The sequence below is a fragment of the Triticum urartu genome, chromosome 5A (genome assembly GCF_056163025.1).
Source record: "Triticum urartu cultivar PI428250 chromosome 5A, HENAU_Tu73, whole genome shotgun sequence".
NCBI lineage: Eukaryota > Viridiplantae > Streptophyta > Magnoliopsida > Poales > Poaceae > Triticum > Triticum urartu.
Window position 1 is genome coordinate 78,183,923 of NC_141877.1, and position 13,234 is coordinate 78,197,156.

A 13,234-nucleotide genomic window follows, 5' to 3' on the forward strand; every position below is an offset into this window, starting at 1 on the left:
AACAGTGTGTATGTATACAGATTGAGCTGATATACACGTACTGAAGTACCGGATGTATACATTGCATATAAAAAATATTGCGACCCTCCGTTCTATGAAGCGTGTAGGCGGCAATGGCCTGCATACGTACATGGAGCCAGCTGCTAGGTTGTTGTAGGTACAAGTCCGTCCCGGCCACTAGAGCTTGGCATCAGATGGATACGCGATTCGGCCGATGAGAAATTGAAAAACAACGATGTATTAATGAATTTGTTTTTAGATAATCTGTTGCCATTTCTTCTGTACCCTTACCGTTTGTTGGTTTCTTCTTCTCAGGTCGCGAGCTGCCGGGGCTTTTCCTTCCTTCCGCCAGCTCCAGTTTCGTGGAAATCAGCCTCGATTCGATGCTGTGCTGTGCGGCCGCGGTTAGTCGGTACCTCCACCTCCAACCGTCGCCGCGCCCCTGTCACCTGCCATGGAGGGCACCCACGTCGCCGACCCGGCGCGCCGTCCGCGCCATAGCTGCAAGGTCGTCGTGTCTACCCCCGCCCTAGAGCATGCCGTCTTCGTCCTCAAGCGCCAGGCCATGCTCCTCACGGCGGCGGACGCCAGGCGCACCTCCTCTGCCATGGCGGTCGGCCAGGAGTTGGAGGCGTGACTGCGCATCCAGCCGCACCAGCTGCGGATCACCTGCCACGACCCGGAGGACTACCTCATCATCTTCGACCTGCCGGTCCACCAGGAGCAGGTGGCCAAGCTGGGCGCACTGACAGTCGACGGCGCCAAATTCTTCATCAAGCGTTGGCATGAAGACGACCATGCCGTGATCCAGCCGTTCAACTACCACGTCGAGTCGTCATCGAGAAAATGCCGCAGCACTTCTGGTCTGTGGAGGGGGCTGAGGAGGCGCTCGGCTGTCGCGTCGACCGCCTCGACAGCCGCACGTTTGAGCGCAGCCACACCAAGAGTTTCGCCTGCTGGGTATGGGTATGGGACGTCGGCCTCATCCCGACCAAGCACACCTTCTGGCTGATGCAGCGCAGGGCGGGCAGAGTGGAGGAGATGCTGGGCTTTTCGCCGCCCGGCCGCGTCGTCGCTGCGCCACCATCTGCAATCCGCCACGACGTCCTCATCCACGTCGATCGCATCGAGGACTGGACCCCGTACAAGGCGCGGTCGCCGCGCTCTGCTCAGAGCGGCCTGCCGTCCTCGGGTTCGGATGACGATGACAGGCCGATGCCGCGCATCATCCCGGCGGCCTCCTGGAAGAAGGGCGTGGAGGATGGCCAGCGTGAGCCGCAGCATCGCCGTCAGCTCGCCACGCTGGTGGATGTGGGGTGCAGCGGCGGTGCTCACGGAGGTGGCCGCAAGGACGACGAGCAGGGCGGGCGCAGGTCTTGGAAAGACACCCTCCTGGGTCGCAGCCGTGTGGGTAAGGAGAAGGTGGTGGATACGGAGGCCTCCTCGCGCCGCCGCAGCCGCTCCCCCCGGGCATGCGCCGCTCAGAGAGCTCCAGGGGCCGCCGCAACGCTGGTCACCACCATGCTGGGGGTGCAGGGCCAGCCTTGCTCCAAGCCCCGCGGCCCCTGCCCTCCCAGGCACCTGTCGACGCGCCACCAGCCGCCGACCCGATTGCGGACTTCTTCGCCGGCGCCAAGACAGCGCTGTCGACTGCATGGCCGCTGAGCTGGAGGCTCACGTGGCAGCTGCCGTTTCTGAGCCACTGCTTTTCAACGGAGAAGTCAACAACGCCAATGCCGCGTCCACGGCCCTGCTGGACGCCTTCGGCCCAACTCTGGCGGGCTCATCTTCTGCGGTAGGCCTCCTAAGCTGCAACAAGCCGGCCCGCCCCACGGTGGTGGAAATGCAGCTCGGCGCTGTCACCCGTCAGGTCTGCTGCCTGCAGCTTGACGCGACTGCCGCACCTGCAGACGCAGCTGCTGCACCGCAGGGCCTCTTCCAAGGAACAAAGCCGCCGCTAGTGCCCACTGCGCCGGTGCGCCGTTCGTCAGCCCCCCCAAGACCAGGACTGTGCCGCCCCTCGTTCGTCACAGCGCCAGGCAGGCGGCCAACCCATCCCCAGTGCCGGTGGCGCAGCGGGGAACCCTTAGGCTGGTGCGAGAGCTGGGCCTGCTGGGTTCCAAGGAGAAGATGACCGCCAAGGCTGCTGAGAAGCTTCTGCGCAAGTTCGACGAGCCGCTCTCCGACGAAGACATTGCCTACATCGCCAAGATCACCCGCCTCAACCACGAGGCGCTGCGTGTTGCTGCCGCCATGGCAGGACCTGATGGAGCTGCCGATGAGGCCGTAGTGTGATCATGTTAGTTTCTGCTTATGTTAGTAGCCTCCAACGGCGCCCGGCCTTCCGCGAGGTTGAGTTAGGTCTTGTTTCTGTTCTTGTCAGGTTAGCAGGTAGGTTTAGCTAGTGTTGGCGCAGTTTGGGGCCTACTGGAGGGCGCCAGCATCCCCTCGAACGTGGCTGTGTGTGGTTGTTTCCATTCCTGATCCTTTTCAATGGTAGTAGTAGTCGTTGGAGCATGTTTTGGTTTCCTTATGGATGACAATCACTGCCCAATTCTGAGCTGGAATGTGCGAGGATTGAACATGCCAGCTAAACATGATGCTGTGTGCGAAACGGCGACAGCACATCGACCGGCAATCCTATGCCTCCAGGAAACCAAGATTGATGTTTGGTCGCCGGCCCTAGTCAAGGATGTAGGAGGAGCGAGGCTGGCTGACTGCATCGTCCTTCCGGCGATAGGCACCAGGGGAGGGATTGCAGTTCTTTGGGATAACCAGATCGTTTCCCATGCTGTAGGAGAATTTGCAATCACTGCAAAAGTCACCGTCCTGCGTTCGGCGACTACGTTCTGGCTAACCACAGTCTACGGGCCAGCGGATGAGGGTAGAAAAGACGATTTCCTATGTGAGCTAGGTAGATCAGCGCCACCCTCGTTTGAGCCGTGGCTACTTACAGGCGATTTCAACATAATCTATGAGGCTAGGGACAAAAACAATTTCAACTTAAATAGGCGCATTATGGGTAGGTTTAGAGCTGCGATCGACTCGGCTTGCCTGCGGGAGATCAAGTGCAAAAATGGACGTTTCACGTGGAGTAATGAACGGCTAAACCCTACCTTGGTTAGCATAGATAAGTTTTTCTGCAATGTGAACTGGGAGCTGCTGTTCCCCACTTATGGGCTGATGGCCTCTGCCACGGCATGCTCTGATCGTTGCCCGCTGATCCTAGCACCGTGCGACGCCCCTAAGCGCCCTGCCCGCTTTCGCTTTGAGTCCTTCTGGCCAAAGTTCCCACATTTTCAGGCCACCGTCGAGCGGACTTGGAATAGGCCAGTTCAGCAGCGCTGTGCGTTCTCAAGGTTGCAAACCAAGCTGACCCGCACTGACCAAGCAAACCAAGCGATCTCAAGATTTGGAGCAACTCTCTTTTTAGTGACGCAAAGCTGCAGTTCCACATTGCCAGTGAGGTCATCTTGCGGTTAGAAGTAGCTCAAGAAGCAAGAACTCTATCGGCTGCAGAATTTACACTGTGCAGACTGCTCAAGATGAGATTGGTGGGGCTGGCGGCCATCGAGAGAGCCAGGAAAAGGCAAGCCTCCCGGGTGCTCTGGCTGCGAGTGGGTGATGCTAGCACCAAGTTTTTTCATGCCAAGTTCAGTTCCAGGAGGCGCACAAATTTCATTCACTCCATTCAGAACGATGACGGAATTGCAATAACACATGCAGACAAGGCCCAAGCCATCCATGATCACTTTAGCAAAGTAATGGCAGCTAGCATGGGCTAGAGTGTCACGCTAAACTGGGAGGCGCTGCGGTTGCCAAGGGTTCAAGCTGCTGGGTTGGACAATCCATTCTCTGAAGACGAATTCTGGGCAGCAATTTTGCAGTCACCGGCAGAAAAAGCGCCGGGGCCTGACGGCTTCATTGGCACTTTCTTCAGAGCCTGCTGGCCGATCATCAAGAATGACATCATGGTGGCATTCCACCGCTTCTACAGCCTCGCGCGGGGGGGGGGGAGTTTAGCTGCACTGAACACGGCATTTGTGGCGCTACTTCCAAAGAAAGAGGGTGCAGCGAGAATAACTGACTTTCGACCGATCAGTTTGATACATTCTTTTGCCAAGCTGGTGACCAAGGTTTTGTCAATCAGACTGACAAAAGTGATACACACAATTGTCTCACCAGCGCAATCGGCCTTCATGAAGAAGAGGTGCATCCAGGATAGCTTCCTGTACGTGCAAAATGGAGTACGAGCGTTGCACAGAAGCAGAACACCGTCGCTGCTGTTGAACTTGGATATATCAAAGGCGTTTGACAGTGTTTCCTGGGATTACCTGCTGGAGCTGTTACAAGAGATGGGCTTCAGCGCTAGGTGGACGGATTGGATGGCATGGTTGCTTTTGATGTTGAGCTCTCAGTTCCTCCTAAACGGAACGACAGGGAGCAGGATCAGGCACAGGAAAGGGCTCCGTCAGGGAGATCCTCTGTCACCACTGCTTTTTGTCCTTGCAATTGACCCGTTACAGCGCCTGATCGATGAGGCGGTCATGCAGCAGATGATCAAGCCGTTACCTAGGAGAGAGCTCAAGCTAAGGGTCAGCCTCTACGCAGATGATGCCGTGATTTTCATGAACCCGGACAAGGCCGAGATGGATGCTTTAGTCGAGATTCTGCACATGTTTGGAGAAGGCACAGGTCTGAAGATAAATCGTCAGAAATCAACTGCAACTCTGATCCGTTGTGAAGAAGTTGACATCCAGCAGGTGCTGCAGAGTTTTGGGGGCACCATGGCCATGTTCCCAATGAAATACCTAGGGCTGCCACTCACCCTCACTAGAACTAGGATCGTGCACCTCCAGTTCATCCTCGATCGGATCAGGGCAAGGCTGGCCGGATGGAAAGGAAAGCTCATGTCCATCACCGGCAGGCGGGTTCTAGTCAGAGCAGTTCTAAGTGCAATTCCTACTTTTGCGCTCACCGTGCTTCGCATGCCGAAGAAGTTTTTCAAAGAGATCGACAAGGTGTGGCGACGTTTCCTTTGGGAATAGGATGAGGAGCTCTGCGGTGGCAAATGTAAGGTCAACTGGTCCAAGGTTTGCTCTCCACTGGACAAGGGCGGGCTGGGGATCATCGACCTCGAGCGCTTCGGCAGAGCTCTACGGCAAACATGGCTCTGGTTAACATGGAAGCACCTAGAAAGGCCGTGGGTGGGCATGGAAGTGCCGTGCTCGGAAGCAGACAAGGCTTTCTTCAGCGCGGCTACCTCAGTCACAATTGGAAATGGTTGAACTACTCGCTTCTGGACATGCTCCTGGCTGCCAATGGGCACGCTCAGGGTGCTGTTTCCCGCCCTATACCAGCACTCGAAGCAGAAGAACAGGTGTGTGGCCGATGCCCTGCATGATGATCGTTGGATCCAGGACCTTGCGCATGGACAGATCGAGCTGGTGGTGCAAGGCTGCGTGCGGTTGGCACGGCTACTGCGAACCGCGTCCATCTCTCTCAACCTGGACTGCGCAGATGAAATCAGATGGAACTTAGAGGCCAGTGGCTGCTACTCGGCGTCGTCAGCATATCGAGCGCAATTCCAGACCAACCACGGCTCAGTTTTCCCACAACTCATTTGGAAGACATGGGTGCCCGGGAAGCTGAAGATGTTCTGTTGGCTGATGATGCTGAACAGGTTGTGGTCTAACGACCGATTGCAGTGACGAGGATGGCCAAACTCATATTTCTGCCAATTCTGTGTGCGCAACCTTGAGACTGCTGAGCATGTTTTCTGGACATGCCCGTTCACTACCTCGCTCTGGAACAGTCTGTCGACATGGCACGGCTGTGAGGCCTGAGGATGCAGCTGGAAGACGGCAACACAACGGCAGCTAATCGGGTGTTGTGGTTTGTGGGGCGATCAAGGCCAGAGTTCAGAAAAGGCATCAAATCACTGGCGATGCTCACGCTCTAGGAGATCCGGTTGCACCACAACAGCTGCACCTTCAGAGAAAAGGAGCCCTCCGCGACGGCGATCATGCAGGCGATCAGGAGAGGTATTGATCTGTGGCGTCAAGCCGGTGCATCCTGCCTAATGCACCCACTCTCCATGCCTCCAGAAGGGATAGGCTGATTGAGAGGCCGCTGCTTTTGTCCCCCCAGCAGGCCTGTAGTTTTGTTTTCCCCTTTTTCTTGTTTTTCTTTTTCTGATCTATGGATCAGCACCATGTTCCTGTTTTTCCCGCAACTCTCCCTGCTATGATCAACATGAAAACACCAACTCTCCAAGCTAGGTTTTTCAAAAAAAATATACCCAGAGCGGATAATTTTCAGCGACCAGTAGCTACGTGCCTGGCCGCGCCGTGTCGAGCCAAGGGTAAGCACCTTCGCCATGGAAGCGAGGCAACGTCCTCAGATCGCACGTTTCAAAGCTTGTCAGACAAGAATGATATCATCAGTGGATAATGACCGAACAATGTGCTCTCCCTTTCGTCCTTCACCCAGCTGGCTCGCTAAATTACGCAACATATTCCAAGACAGAGTATCTAGCTAACAACTATGTATCCTGTCTGATATGTGATGTTGCTTGGTTTGTCCTGTCAAGATTTTCACGACGAGAGGCACACCCATGTAGTATGTACGTACGAATCTAAGGGTGCAAGCGGACAAGCGGGCATCCCACTTCGTCTCATAAGTAAAAATCATCAACCAGTTCACACTTTACTCATTTACTCCATCCGTTCGAAAATAGATGACTCAATTTTGTACTAACATTTGAGTCATCTATTTTGAAACGGAGAGAGTACTTTGCTTATATAAAGTTAACACTGCATTTTGTATTGTTAGAGTTGTGTCGAATATAGTGTACAAGGTAGGTTACAGTTGGACTTGTAATTGTATTGTGTTTAGATAGGATATGGAGTCGTGTTCAAGTAGGATACTTGTATCCTAGACCTCTCTTATATAGCGGGGGTAGACACACGATGTAACCTATGCCAACATAATAGCACAGTCGCGTGAGGGGGAGCCGGCGGCGTGTGCCGGCACCCGGGTCGCCAGCGTGCAGTATTGTGACGGTGTCACAGGGAGGAGCGCCCATAGTCAGGCCCCGGGGATGTAGCCATATCGGTGAACCTCGTTAACAAATCTCGGTGTCGTGCTCGTGTGATTGCTTGGTCCTCGGATGATCGACGATGGCCTTGGATTTATTCTAACAAGTGGTATCAGAGCTAGGTTACCGGAAGGCGATGTATAGTTGATCTAGAGGAGACGAAGATACCACGGAAAGATCAGGCGTCGACGATGCAATCGGAACGACGCGGCAATGCCATGAAGCAGTGTCGAATTGGATTCAGAGTCGGCAAGATCAAACGTGATCTGCAGTCTGCAGCAATAGCGTGCGTGGCAACATTGTGGGCCAAGGTACGGTCCAGTTCGGCGACTGGAGGCAGGCCAGCAGAGCCCCGCGCGGGTGTGCGTACGTGATGTTTGCTGGGGCGAGGCGGCAGCAGGTTCGATAGTTTTCTCGATGCAATCGGAAACAGCGAGTCACGTGATTTGTTTTCGAAACAAAAAGGGACCGAGTCCCAGGAGGATTAAGCGTCGTTGTGTTTGAGCCGGAGATGTGCAGCAACAGGGCAGCTTCTTGGTGTAACACGTCCGCTGGAATAGGCTAAGGGATTGACAGCAATTGCTAGCATATGGAGTTGAGCCAAATACACGTTGAAGACCAACTTGTTTTGGATTTGCTATTAGTTCATTAGGGTGTACCATGTTTAGGTTTTGCTCATGTACTTGGGCATCATGTGAAAATAAGCTCGGTTATTTTTTTCATTGGGTCAGTCATACAAAGAACCATGGCGTCAACGGATACTAGGTTTGAGGTGGAGAAGTTCAACAGAACTGGAAACCTTGGGTTATGGCAGACAAAGATGAAAAATATGTTGGCACAACATGGATGCTTGAAGGCGTTGCGGGATCTCAAGCCAGTTAAGATGGACGATGATGGCTGCAGTAAGTTCGGCTCAGGTTAGACACATAGGGCAGTTGGCCTAACAGATCGATGCAAGTCGGTTGGTACAGAAGACGGTGGTGGGATCGGCGACGACGACATAGGAGCGTGGTGTTGATGGTGACCGACTTCTGGGCGTGGAAACACGTGTCGCTGGCGCAAGGGCTTGTGTGACTTCGACAAGACTATGGTGCGGGGTTGATTCAATATGGTGTACACACGGAGCTCGAAATCGACGGGGCGCGGGGTGGGACGTACAACCACCATGGAGTCATGTTGAAGGTGGAGCTGGAGTCTGGCGGAAGACTTCACTTGGTGCTGATTGAGGGGCTACGGTGTAAGTCGACAGAGTCGAAGCCTATTCAGCGGGGAAAAAAGTGAGGGACACGTAATTCGGACTAGAGCCCAGTGGTCTGATGGAAGCGTGAAACTCGTCATCGGTCGGTGATGACCGATGGTATTCTACAGTGGGGGTTGAGTGGTGTGGGTTCACGACCCTTCAGACTCAATCGGGACAGCGGAGGCTCGACGCGGTAATAGCGGTGAGGTGTGCGGTATGCACGGGACATGGTTACGGTCCAGGGCTCTGGTGGTCATACATGTGATGAGACAACTGCGAATTTGACTCGGGATGACTAAATGCAATGGTGAAATTCCTTCAAGTTTCAGACAGGCGGGCAAGAAAGGAGCGGTGATGTTGAGTTCAGGTAACTCTTATATGTGACACCAATATGTGAGTTGTTCACTGTCACGCAGGTCAGTGATCGGTGTGTGATGGCATTGACCGATACTCTGTAAGTTGGGAGCACAAACTAGAGTAACAATGAACTTAATTTTTCTCGAGTGTTGACCGTGGTTAAGAAAAGACGGGACTAGAAGTTGCAGGTGGAGTCACATGGAGTCTTTGGAGTAGCAGCGGTACTCACAAGATAAACTCAAGTCCAATGTACATGGAAGTTTGATGCATTGACGAATTCAAGATGGTGGAGAATATTCGCCAAGGTGGAGTTTGTTAGAGTTGTGTCGAATATAGTGTACAAGATAGGTTACAGTTGGACTTGTACTTGTATTGTGTTTAGATAGGATATGGAGTCGTTTCCAAGTAGGACACTTGTATCCTAGACCTCTCTTATATAGCGGGGGTAGACACATGATGTAACCTATGCCAACATAATAGCACAGGCGCGCAAGGGGGAGCCGGCGGTGTGTGCCGGCGCCCGGGTGGCCGGCGTGCGGTATTGTGACGGTGTCACGGAGAGGAGCGCCCGTAGTCAGGCCCCGGGATGTAGCCATATTGGTGAACCTCGTTAACAAATCTCGGTGTCGTGCTCGTGTGATTGCTTGGTCCTAGGATGATCGATGGTGGTCTCGGATTTATTCTAACATGTATTATGGTATTGTCCATTAGTCAGCCTCGGTTATATATCAACATACTCATAATTAGATGTGGCCTAGTTAATTCGATCAACACGCTATAAGTAACAAAGACGAAATCAAAGCGAGATCGCGACATGTAGTTGTATGCATCAATCGCTTGCACCCACATATACTTTCGCGTGCCAGCACTAGCATTCAGATTTCCCCTGTTTTGCAGCCATGCTTGCAGCGTGTGGCAATAAGGCTTGGGTTCCGCAAGTCGATATATATGTAGCTACATGTCAATTAGCGAACCACAAAAGCTGACATTGACACCGCCGCTCTTGTTGATAATTAACCACGAAATTGACACCAAAGATTTCCTTTTCAATCATTATCGTAGGGAAGTCACCTCAAACACGGTTTGAGTATGTATATGGTCCCCACTTTCTTGACTGCAAGATATACTGATACCTATATCGATTATCATCCCCTCTACGTCCATATGTGCGTCATTAATTAGATGGGTTTGTGAGAGAATGTCGTACCCTGCCTAGGGTGACGGATTCATGTTATATAGGATCGGGGCGCAACTTCCGTATAGCGTACAGAGAGGATTACATCGTTAGGATCCTTGACTTGAGATCCAAGGGATAGACTAGAGAGATAGAGATTACAATAGATAATGGAATATCCCAACTACCCTAGTCTATGGTTTCGGTTCAGATGGACTCCTGGTCGATCCTGGTCGAACCCCTGGTCGAACCTGTACGTGCCTGAACTCTGTTGCTTAACACCCTCCCTTAATCACAATTGCGTTAAGTTGAGATTATGCTTGAACTCTTCAAAGTTTCTTGTGGGCAATGCCTTGGTAAAGCCATCTGCAACTTGGTCTCGTGAACGAACAAACCAAATTTCCAATTGTCTGTTGGAAACTCTTTCTCTGACAAAGTGAAAGTCTATCTCAATGTGTTTTGTTCTTACATGGAACACTGGATTAGCAGATAGATAGGTAGCACCCAAGTTGTCACACCATAAACGTGGAATTCTAGTATGCTTCACACCAAGTTCTCTTAACATGGACTGAACCCAGATAATTTCTGCTGTAGCATTTGCTAATTCTTTATACTCTGCTTCAGTGTTTGACCTGGATACAGTAGCCTGTTTCTTAGCACACCATGATATCAAGTTTGGTCCAAAGAACACTGCAAACCCACCAGTGGATTATCTATCATCCACACATTCTGCCCAATCAGAGTCAGAGAATGCACTAACAAGATTGGATGATGACTTGCTGAAGGTAAGACTAAGATTCATAGTATGTTTTACATATCTCGCAATGCGTTTAGCAGCAGTCCAGTGAACTGTGGTGGGTGCGTGAAGAAACTGGCATACCTTGTTCACAGCAAAACATATATCAGGTCTAGTCAAGGTTAGGTACTGAAGAGCCCCTACTAAACTCCTATATCTGGTGATGTCTTCTTGATTCAAGAGAACTCCTTCTTCAAGTGATAATTTTTCTGTGCTTGAAAGAGGAGTCAACGAAGGTTTGCGTCCTTGTAAACCAACTCTTCTTACCAGGTCAGTAGCATATTTTTCTTGAGATAGGTGGAGGCCATCTTCATGTTTCTTTACCTCAATACCTAGACTCCCAAGTCCTTGAGAGCAAATTCAGCACTTAGGTCTTTTAACAGCCCTGCCACTGCTTCATCTGATGAACTTGTGACAATGATATCATCTACATAGATCAACACAAATATCGATGTATTTGACTTATTGTAAATAAACAGAGATGTATCAGACTTGGAGGGAGTAAAGCCAAGTGCTTACAATTTATGACTCAGACGTGAATACCATGCCCTGGGAGCCTGCTTCAGTCCATATAGGGCTTTATCAAGTATGCACACATGAAAAGGCTTACTCTTGTTTTCAAACCCAGGAGGCTGTTTCATGTACACTTCCTCTTCCAGAATGCCATGAAGGAACACATTCTGTACATCCAGTTGCCTAAGGCTCCATCCCCTGGAAACAGCAATAGATAGCATAAGACGGATAGTGGCAGCTTTAACAATGGGACTAAACATATCCTCATAGTCAATACCATACCGCTGTTTAAAACCTTTTGCAACCAATCTGGCCTTGTAGCGATCTATAGTTCCATCAGACTTTTTCTTTATTCTGTAAATCCACTTGCAATCAATTAAATTTTTACCTTGCCGTGGGGGAACTAAATGCCATGATCTGTTTTCCTGAAGTGCCATGTATTCTTCTTCCATGGCCTTTTTCCACTTTGCATCACCAAGTGCTTCATCAAGAGTGTCTGGTTCACCTGTAGAGCAAGCTAAACCAAATTTGGTTATCTGCTTATAATTAGCAGGTTTAATTACCCCCCCTTTGTAGCCTTGTACGCGGAGGAGCAGGAGAGGCCGTATTGGTGCCCTCCGCAGAAGATCCAACCTCTAGACGAGGCGATCCCAAGGACGATCCTGAAGCGGACAGGTCTGGTGCAACCGACGCGGTTTCTGACGCGATGGGTTCTTCTGTGGCATCTTCTATTGGTGTGGACATGTTTGATGGAGCAGAAAATCCCGAGCCGTGCATGTGGTCCACGTCAGGCCCATCACGGTGCAATGATTGCGCGGGCCCGGGCAAATCCGCACCTGATCGCGCGCCCGTGGCAGGTCTGGCGGCGGGATCAGCACCGGATCCCGTGCTTGCACCAGTTTCCACGCGGGGAGGCCCACCTGGCTAGCCGCGCACATAGTGGCGGGGTCCGCCCGCTGGCCAGCGAGGCGTAGGCTGGCATGTGGTGTCGGAGGATCGACGCGGAGTGGAGGCCACGCCTGGCCCAGTTGGAGAAGCCCGCGTGGCAGCTGTTGGCTGGCCGCTGCCGCGCCTCGCAGGTGACGCAGGATCCGACGTGCTGACGCCCTCTTGCAGCACGGATCCCGTGAAAGATTCGCTGGCGCGCTGCTGGGGTAGCGATCCCAAGCCAGATATGTCTCCTGTCGGGCGGCGCATCAAATATCGCTCATTTGGAGCGTATTGTGCACCGTTTTGGGCGTTTTCTTCACCATTTTTTTCAGTGTTTGCATCTACATCAGTACAAGACTCAAGAGCAAGGTTACGAGGATTAGTCAATAGTTGATCATCACAGTCATTTCCCCCTTCATCAACGCCGGTGAGACTAGGTGATAGGAGAAGGATTTCTTGACGTAGGAGAGCACCGACATTGGGGTGAAGATTGGCAAAAGGGAATTTTGTTTCATCAAACACTACATCTCGAGAGATATAGACGCGACCCGTGGGAATGTCAAGGCACTTGACGCCTTTGTGTTGAACACTATAGCCAATGAAAGCACACTGTTTGGATCTAAGCATGAGTTTACGATCATTGTAGGGACGAAGATTGGGCCAACAGGCGCATCCAGACACACGAAGGGACGTGTAGTCCGGTTTGGTGTGAAATAGCCTTTCCATGGGAGTTTCATTGTTAATCACACGACTAGGTAACATATTGATAATGTGGACAGCGGTGAGGAAAGCCTCGTCCCAAAATTTAAGGGGCATGGAGGCGCCTGCTAGAAGAGAAAAACCAACATCAACAATATGTCGATGCTTGCACTCAGCTGACCCATTCTGTTGATGGGCATGAGGACACGAAACATGGTGGGATATGCCAAGTTTTTGGAAGAATGAGTTTAGTTTCTCATACTCCCTCCCCAATCAGATTGGAGAGCAAGGATTTTACTATCAAATTTTCTTTGTACAAGAGCTTGAAAATTAAGAAAAACTTGGCAAACATCCGACCGTTTCTTAAGGAGATAGATCCATGTGAACTTGCTATAGTCGTCAATGAAACTCACATAATATGTATGT

The 13,234-nt window shown here is 51.7% G+C and overlaps 1 pseudogene; it reads right to left on the minus strand.

Annotated features, from left to right (window-relative positions):
- Positions 1–1,225: 1,225 nt before the first annotated feature.
- LOC147970341 (uncharacterized) lies at positions 1,226–2,255 on the minus strand (annotated as a pseudogene).
- Positions 2,256–13,234: the final 10,979 nt, after the last annotated feature.